Source organism: Clinocottus analis, unplaced genomic scaffold, assembly GCF_023055335.1.
Source record: "Clinocottus analis isolate CAN_PGR_092001 unplaced genomic scaffold, fCliAna1.0.p SCAF_5, whole genome shotgun sequence".
Lineage (NCBI taxonomy): Eukaryota > Metazoa > Chordata > Actinopteri > Perciformes > Cottidae > Clinocottus > Clinocottus analis.
Window position 1 is genome coordinate 10,303,467 of NW_027176207.1, and position 10,068 is coordinate 10,313,534.

Consider the following 10,068-nt stretch of genomic DNA (forward strand, 5'->3'; position numbering starts at 1 on the left):
AGAGAGAGAGAGAGAGAGAGAGACAGAGAGAGAGAGAGAGAGAGAGAGAGAGAGAGAGAGAGAGAGAGAGAGAAACATGACTATAACATGCACCAAAGGTCCCAAGGCCAGAATCTACCCTGGGACACTGCAATTCTGCATGTGCTGTACACACTCGGCTACCAAGGTGCTCTCTGTGTGCTGTGTGTATGTGTGTGCGTCCATGCTGTAACACTATCCTACTGTACTTCTTGTTGTTTTTCCACGTCCACTCACCGGGATTGTTGGAGTTTTTTTCATGGCGCTGTCTCTGCACATGAGATGAAGGCTTATATACTAAACTCACTGGCTGTCTCAGCCAAGGTGAGCTTCCTCCACCCTGTTCATGTTTCAGTCGACAGTTAAACTAAATGTGCAAGATGTTCAAACTATTTATTTGTCTGATTGCATGCAAAAGAAAAGCCGGTGTGTTTATGAGCATCTGTGCATGTGTCCATGCAGATGGGATGTTGTGTTTATTGTGTGACAGATGGTGACTTGCAGAGGGTTACCACATTCAATTTCAACCCAGACATGCATAAAAAGTATTTGTACAAAATATCTATCATACTCAGACTCAGACATTATTGTAGCTGAGGTGAGACATTAAGAAGTGCCATGTTTGGGAGGATGGAGACCAATAAAAGCAGTGTTACCATATAAAGACATTATTGACAGATAGAGTAAAGGGTTTATTATGGAGCATTAAAGGAACAGATGGAGACCTTTGACCACTGTTGTAGTTTAAGCAAGTGGAAATACCATCATTCTGCCTTTTTGTCCTTTTTCAGGCCCTACTCTCTGTGTGTGTGTGTGTGTGTGTGTGTGTGTGTGTGTGTGTGTGTGTGTGTGTGTGTGTGTGTGTGTGTGTGTGTGTGCGCGCGCACGTGTGTGTGTGCGCGCACGTGTGTGTGTGTGTGCTTGATGCAGCAACTGCTGGTCTACACTGTACTCATTAGTATTAATGAATCACACGCTTAATACATCTGCTTCATTGTCTCTGTCTCTTTCAATTCATTACAGTTCAAAGAGACATTGCTCATAAAGATGAAACAAATTATGAATGAAAGCTTTAATTTAAGCCTTGAGTAGGATTTTCTTTGCACTGCCATCATGTCGTAGTGGAACTGAGCAGCTCTGAACAAGCAACCACCACCATTGTTTAGTGTAACACTGAGACATCTGTCAGTCAAGCAAACATCCCATTTTATTGACATAATTAAGCAGCATTAACAAAGATCTTTACAATAAAAATGAGGGTTAATATCAAACTTAAATTCATCAGGTGGACAAATACACTCCTGATTAATGCTCATGCTGGATGTTTAAATAGGCTGTTTGCTGACACATACGTCACAATAACTGTGTCAATGTTAAGTATGCAGTTTGTTCTGTTGACCTCAAGTTAGCAAACAACGTCTATTGTTCTTGCTTCAAGATTTAAAAGAATAGAAGGACAGACATTCAGAGCAAGATTAACTAATAATTCACGTGTCTTACTTTTTCACTGTTTTATAGACCTTGAATTCAGTGTGAGGAATGGATTTCTTTTTGACTTTCTACCTTGCTATCTTCGGATCTCTTTGTGTTTATTCTGTTCTGTACAGCTACTCTCTGGATCAGCAGAAAACCCTCAAACCATCAATCCTGCATCCTCGCATCCCCAACACAAGCAATGAAATGTTAACTTGTGTTGTGACAAAGCTGACCTCCTTTTCCGCATCTCTGGGGAGTTTGCCAGCATGAGGTGAAAAGAGAGGATGGGGGAGGAATCTTGGGAGGTATGCCTAATGAGAAACTGTCGACAATGAACCGGTAAGATTGGGTTGCTGCGGAGGAAAAGGTGAGGTTCAGGAGTTAAAGGAAATCTAAAGTACAAGCACTGGAATGAGATGAAGAGAGTGAGGGAACCTGTAGAGGGGGCTTGCATGTGAATGAGAAAATGCTGGGAGGTATGAAAGTAGAGGGGAACAGGGTAAATAACGGGGGCAGACAGGTCGTCTGAGTGGGGTGAGAGGAACAGGTTGGAAGGATGCTGGGCTGAGGGTGATGGAGCATGTGGAGGTCCATCATTTTCTCTGGTTTCTGCCTCCTTGAGCCTCTAGAGTTGATTTACTGCCCAGCACCGAATAAAGATTACCCCCCCCCCCCCCCTCCCCACCCAACCGCCTCGATCGTCTGCATCTGTCTGCCGCTTAGTGCTCCCTTTCGGGGGTGATATTAGGAGGAAGCGCGGTGCTTCTGTTTACCTGCTGCCGTGGGGACTTTATTGCACTTCACTGCCAGAGAGGAAGAGCATTACCAACAAAAAAAGTGTAGTACTATGTGGTTGCAAATACAGTTTCTGCTTTGCAACAGCAATACTCTGTTGTGCTCTTTGACCAGAACCTGAATGGAACAAAACAGACTTTTGTTGTCTGGGGACTGGTACACTTACTGTAAAACGTTTAAAAGTGTTGTCATAGAAATTAGCTCTGGTTTCAGCTGCGAGTGAGGGCCAATGAACATATGACTCAGAAAGCTAATATGTTACCATGGCAATTCCCATGGCAGCTGAGTTGAATATTCCTGTCGCCTGAGTCTGACTCGCTGGCCACACATGAAACCACTTGTATTTCCATCACATTATCTTCTGCTCACATTCTGTGTTTTACAGATTTAGACACACACACACACACACACACGCACACACACACACACACACACACACACACACACACACACACACACATACGGTCCTCCTGACTCCTCATTTATGTTTGTTTACTGCTACCTTCCTCGTCCCTACTCGTCGCTTCTCTAATATTCACTCTTTCTCCTGAGCTTCGCCTTCGCCTTGTCTCTCTTCTTTCTCACCTCATTTTCTCCACGACCTGTCCTTCACCTTGATATGGATAAACTCTTTAGCTGCCTGTCCTTCCCACCTCGCTCCCTCTCTCCCCCTGCACAATCCTTCCATTCTCTGCTCCTCAGTGATGTTTCATTTACTTTAATCTAGTTTGATGTTATTTAATTTAGAGAGCCGTGACTTGTGATGGCTCAGCAGGGATTCGGGGGTGTAGCTGTGCCGTTGTGCGCATGTGTGTGTCTGTTTGTGCGTGATCACGCGCATGTGCATGCATTTACAGGTCTGCAGTGCGCACACATGCACCAACATGCCCGTCGGCAGAGCAGATATGTTTGATTTTGCAGCCTGAGTTTGTCTCAAAGAAAACAAACTAGCTTCGAATCATGCCAAGACGGTCATTACTTATTTACGCGGCTGAGTGCGAGTTAGGAGACACTACGAAGAGTCGGATGATGAGGGATAATATTGAGATAGCCATTATGGGGGAGAAATGAGGGCTGCAGGACGAGATATAGACAAGAAGAAGAAGCCGAGGAAGAGAAGTGACCTTGGGGAGGACAGATAAACAGACATATTGTGATTTATATGACTTTATGCATTATTGACAAAGGAAATATTAGCTGGAGGGAATGGTCTTCACTTGCAATAATCTCCAGACTGTTTTGACATGATGTTATACAGTACGCTAGCTCAGAAGACTAAAGATGTATTCTATAAGCTACAGAGGACAGATCCAAAAGTCTGAGATAAAGTAAAATCTTGCACATGCAGTGTTATCTGTGATATGTATCTACTGAAACAAGATGCCTCCACCAGTTTTGTTTAACCTGTGGCTCAGGTCATATCCAGAGAATATTTCTGTCAAAACAGTTCTAATGATACTACAGGACGCTGCAGTGTTGTGAGTCTTTGGACGTGTGTTCTTTGTCTGTTCATGTGATTGATAGGATTCAAACAGTTACGACAACATTCATTTGTGAATTGAAGAGAGTAAAATGTTTTTGTGCAGCATGGACGAGTTGCTTTTCAAACTAGTTACCGGTAATTGAAATTTCATCAGATAACCAACAAGAATAAAGGAAATGAAAAGGTTTTGACCAAGATGTGGTTTGATGCTTTTATTCTTCTCTTGGGCAGTGTGTTTTAGTGTCAGTCTGAGAACTCATTTGCCGTTGTGTATCAGAATTGTTTGTTTACTTTTAACAAGTTTTGAGCTCAGATGAACTTTTAATCCTATTAATTTTCATTCCTCAGACTTTCCCTGAGAGCAGCAGCGATGCCAGGATTATTACCATATCATGAATTAAAAGTCATATAATCGTGTTTTAATTAATCCTCATTTAGGTCTGTTACCAGCATGCGGTAGTGTGTGTATGTGTGTCTGTGTGTGTGTGTGTGTGTGTGTCTGTGTGTGTGTGTGTGTGTGTGTGTGTGTGTGTGTGTGGGTGGGTGAATGATGAGGTTTTATTGCGTTTGTGTGTGAAGTGAGTCTGTGTTTTTGTGTGTCTTGTGCATATGAGTGACTCCAGCGTGAGTTTTCAAAGAAAGTCCTGTCGTGTACACTCTGATGCTGCTCACACGGAGAAGGGCTTCTTGGCTGCACTGTCAATTCTATCTAATTTCATTGATTCAGTAACGTTTTCTATTTTTTTTTTTGTTGCTCATCTCTTGCTGTTGATTGATATTTACCATCAACGGCCTGAATTTAATCAGGTTTGGAATTGCCCCTTCACTGTTGCTGCACAGTAATACGAAGAGATACATCGAGATTAAGCAACACTCACCCAAAATATGCAGAGAAAAACATGTTTGTTGACTCTGTCCACGTACATGTCCACGTGTGCTTTTTGGATATAAATTCAGGCTGATCCAACCTCAAACCATTTGGAACCAGATAGAAAAAGAAGAACTCTGCTGTAGCTGAATTTTGGTGTCTGGATGGATGACGGACTGGCAGCTGCCTGGCTCAGAAGAGAAAACGAAGCTTAAACCCACCAAGGTGTGAGATTTATTCATGCTGTGTGTGTGTGTGTGTGTGTGTGTGTGTGTGTGTGTGTGTGTGTACGTGTGTGTGTGTGTGTGGGTGTGTGTGTACGCGTGTACGTGTGCATGTGTGTGTCCATGTATATGTTCGCAAGGTTCCGCTGATATGGGATTATGGCTGATTCTTGATAATTTTGCATTGAAAAGATGATATTTTCTGCATTACATTTAAACATTTCCACACCAAAAATGATCATATTTCTATCACTTATTTTTTCTCAGGTAGAAAGAGCTTCTAAAATAGCATTTAAACGCTCATGTTGCCGTAAAACTTCCCCTGAAACTCCATTAACAATGTAATTTCTCCAGGGTTTAGCATCTCCTAGTAAATGCCAGGAGAAACTAAATTAAATTGAGCTTTTAATTTACTAAAACATTACTAGATAATTAAATTGGGAAATGAGATCTGCAAAGAACATACAGAATGGATCTGTGGATCCGTCATGTCAGCAGTAAACAACACTGACTGACTGACACGTAGCAGGCTGATATACTGTGTTGTATTGTGAGCGTATGTATTCCTGAGTGTATCCATCTATTTAAGGGAGATGATGAGTCACTCAGTAATCTCAAAATGGAAGCAGTGTTACATTTTGAGGATACATCCGTCATGTCTCCAGCAGGTACATGCAGGTCATCGGGTAGTGCAGCGCACAGCTAACTCGTTAGCACTTCTGCAGACTCTCGCTTTGCCTGTTACTACGCCGGAGTTGACAGTAATTCCTAATTTTATGGTCTGTGGACAGCCCGGGCGACAAACTATGTTATAGTTACCGTGGCTTATGTCATTACAGGCTGTCAAACACACTTTACTTTAGTAATTTAGCTGACAGCTTACAAACAGTGAGCATGTAAAGCTTCATTGACTTTCTCAAAGACACTCTTTGGGTTCTAGTTTCATGCTATACACTAATTCAGACAGTGTTTCCATTATGCAAATACAGCACGTTCTTAGTTGGGGGGAATGCTTAAATCCAATATGCTCACTAATGCCACCATGACATCTGAAATTGCCCCATTTTTTATGTGGTGCAGATGGGCACCATTTCCCTTTCATTCAATCTACAAAGGAAATACAGGATCTGCTTACAGCTCAAAATAGTGACTGGAGAATGGTGGATGGTGTTGTGATGGTTCTGTCAAAATATCTGAATTTACTTTGTCGAGTATGTATATTATTCTATTTATATATAATACAGAGTGGGGAAGTCACTGACTGACAGAAAAAGGTTTTTACTGTATCTTACAAAGTAAGCACTTGCTGTATCCAGTAGTATAATCCTTCTTAGTCCTCAGTAATTAGTTACGTTTAGCCTTGTATAACATTCAACATCTATACCTTTAAGATATTCAGTTTTGCTTTCAAGTACAACATTAATTATTGAGATATCTGTTTAATATTTCAAAGGATTGGTACTGTTTAAACAATCTTTGACTATCTTGCTCTTGCTTAGGTGAACTAAAAGAACCACATTTGTCACACCAATTTCAACTCCTGATTCTGTAAGTAACATAGCAAGTACAGTACGTGTGTCTATTTTGAGAATATGTAGTTACCTTGCACTGGCAGCTGAATTCCCAAGATGTCATAAGATCATGCAAGAACTGCGGGATCACATATCATATGAAATTCATCTTGTCAGGCTGCAGGTAATGCGATTTGAGTCTGGCAAGTCAGTGCATGGACCAATCAGTGTCTTTTCTCGATGAAAAATATGTTTTCATTCTTCTCTTGGCTGGCTTTTTTAAAACTTGATTGACAGATGGTTCATTCAATCACCTAGCATATAGTGCCTTTTTCAAACAGTTCCTGATGACGGTTTCTCAGATGGTTGAATATGGTATAAAACCTACACAATGTCAGTCATCTTTCTTGTGAGAAGCGACATCTTGTATAATGTGTATTATCTTGTCTAATGTTTCTCTATCACGTCTGTGTCTTCACTTACTCTCTCTCCATATGGATGTTAAATACATTCAGTGTTGCATTATTTATGAGGTGTTGCAGACGTAACCTCCCTGAGGGGAACTTTGCATTTAGTTTGAGATAGATATTTTAATAAGGGCACATGATGATCAAGCTTGTTGTTTGGCTGGTTGACCTTTGAGCTTCAATGTTGTGACTGAATTATATATTTATGTCAGGTCCAGTTCCAGGCTTCACCTGTTTACCATAGATTTCCCTTGATCTCTCTCTCTTTTGTTCATTTGGCAATTATTTACTTATTCACGAATGCACAAACACACTATATCACACTTATCTGCTGATTGTTTAGGTATCTCCCCTTGTTCACAATCCCGGGTACATACGCATATGTGAATTAACCTCCTTAGGGGTTTCTAATTTAATTTAAAACTCTAGCTCACAGAATACTTTTTTCCCCCCATGGATGGTCACCGTTGCTGCAGGACTTGGAATAAGCGTGGTAGGGACATGGAGTGGAATGGATGATGACAATATTTAAATGCTAATGAAAATGAGGTTAGATTTGAAGAGATGTTGCATGTATTATTTAGCAGGGTTGTGATCTGAAACCCTAATATGCTTTCTCATGTTCCCGTCGCTGCCAGGTTCCCACTTCAGGGAGAAGGAAACAAGATCAAGGCAGTTACAACTTTACAAAGTAGACAGAATTTATATCACAAGTAATTGAAGTACCGCGCGTATACAGACGAGGACCGTGTCTTCTGCAGCTTTACAGTGCAGGAGTAAGATAGAAAGGTAACGTTCATGTCCTATTATCTCCAGTTGCAGTTCTATTATCATGAGACTCAACTGAAATCACAAACTTTGTCCACCCTCAAGATAATCCTTTCATTTTGATGAACACCCCGCTCAGAAAGAGACTATTAAAGCAGCACATTATCGCCACCTTTCACTGTCGCGGAGGAAATAAATTGCCATATGAACTTTGAAATGCTAATGTTCTTGTTCAGAAGACTGTTGTAGTGTGAACTCAACACAGACTTTTTTTAATTCACTCTGGCCGCTGACGACAGCCGCAGGGGCAGGAATTATGTTTTCAAATTGTATCTCCGTCCGATTGTTGTGAATGCGAAATGGTGAAAGGTCACTGTGACCTCGTAAAAAAATAATAACTTAGGGCCAGGAATCAGGTATTTGGATGCTAATTGAAACAATATCCCTAGTCAAATGTCTAATAGAATAAAATGCTGACGTAAATGTAATTTAAGACTGATTATACTGCCCAGTTTTCTTCATTTGGTTTTAATGTGGACCGTTTATTATTGTTAACTTACTTATTTGTCCAGTACATTTGACTGGATTTGAGTCTTGGGGACATCAGAAATGCCCTTATACTTCTTGTCACACTCCACTGTCAACAAGCTAATTAAAATAATCTAGTGTGTTAAGTCTGTCACTTCAGGCTATGTTTTAGTCATGGTCACAGTTATGTCGTGATTAAAGCTCAGCTGGCAGGATAAAGGCATATCTATATTAGTGAGCAATAAATGGTCTGACAAAGCAAACATTACTGGAATAAATAGGGCAACCACTTTTGATGCAGAAATTACTTCCTTTATTGATTCATTGTAAGGTCAGAGTCCATCTAAGCATGTTCCTGTGGCTGTATTTGATGGTTTAGACGTCGTCTCATGACTCCTATTGTGAAGGCTGAGGTTTTTCCAATTGCCAATTTTCTCTGATTGCTGAACAGGCGCTGGCTGTGAATGTAAAATCCATGTTATACTCCGGGTGAAGTATACAAACCAGTCAGCAGGGAACTGCAACACAGCTGAAAATAAGTCAAGTTCTTTGACTCATTGAAGAGGTTTGTATTGATGGAGACACAAAGAGGAGTGACTGACATTGTGTTATTATGTGACCATTTCTTTCTTTCTTTTCTAATGTGAATTGCAAATGCTGCTTTTATGCAGCATAATGAACAGTGTATGACCAATTCACCATCCACCAAAAAAATAAATAAATAAATTGGATTTCTCAATAGCTGAGAAAATTGTGCTCTGCTCACCATGAGATTTAAATTATCACCAGATACCCGCCACACAGCTGTGTCGAGTTAAGACAGCAGATGGACTTCAGTAATATGGAGACCATTACAGAACAAGGACCTGGAAGGGACCCAGTAGTGGATTTAACGTGTTAGTCTGCCCTTCAACCAACTGATGGCCGACAAATGAAAGAAAACATGCTACAGGACTCTCTGAATGGTTTGATGGGTATAAAAATGATGACACGTGAGCTTTGGTCTTCCCAGTCACCAGATCTCAACGCTCATGAACCTCTATTGTAGATTTTGGAGCCAACTGTCAGACAGTCTTTTCCAACAAAAGAATGTTTTCCATTCCTCCTGTAGAGTAAAGAGATTTGAACCTATGACAAGGAGCTCTGAAAGCCCTTTAATTTAATTTCTGAGATATTAGAAGTTATCGTTCAATACATAAAGTATCAACTTTGAGGAAAGGAAAATTACTTTTCACACTTTATAATTACACTGCACTTTGAGCTTTAAGTGTTTTTTATTGTGACCCATTATTGTTATTGTATTTATTGTTGTAGTTTGATGTCACATGCTCCTACATCTGTATATTTTCATCATGACCATAACTGAAATAAGTCGAAGATATGTTTTAGTTTATTAAAGTAGATTGTGATTTCTATCTTACACTCTTTAGTTTTTCCTATATTTTATCACCCAGCTGTACATGTTCATTACACAAATGTACTGGACATTTCGGCTATTAATGACTCAGGAATTGGTCATAAAGTATTATTTTTTGACCTGGTGTAGTATAATATTATTAGATTTTAAAGGTTTATAAATTATCAATGACGTCAATCAAAAGCCATTTATGGATTCCTTTCAGAATTAGTGGTGATGTAAAAAGGAAACTCTCTCTTAAGATAATGCTGGTGCCTTTGAACAAACTCAAACTTAATATAAAATCGCATAAATTGCTGTCATGCAGTTTCGATTGTCTGTAAATGCGGAAATGAGGCGCACCATTTAACCTTCCTATGCGGGAGGAAGCTCCTCAGCACCATGGACAGCTCCACTAATGATCAGCACCACAGATAGGAAGGGTGTTTTTGTCAACTCAGTTTGGCCGCATGAGAAACTCTATTCGAAACCTTTCTTATGCTTATTAGATTTGCCCGCAGTGATATTATCGCA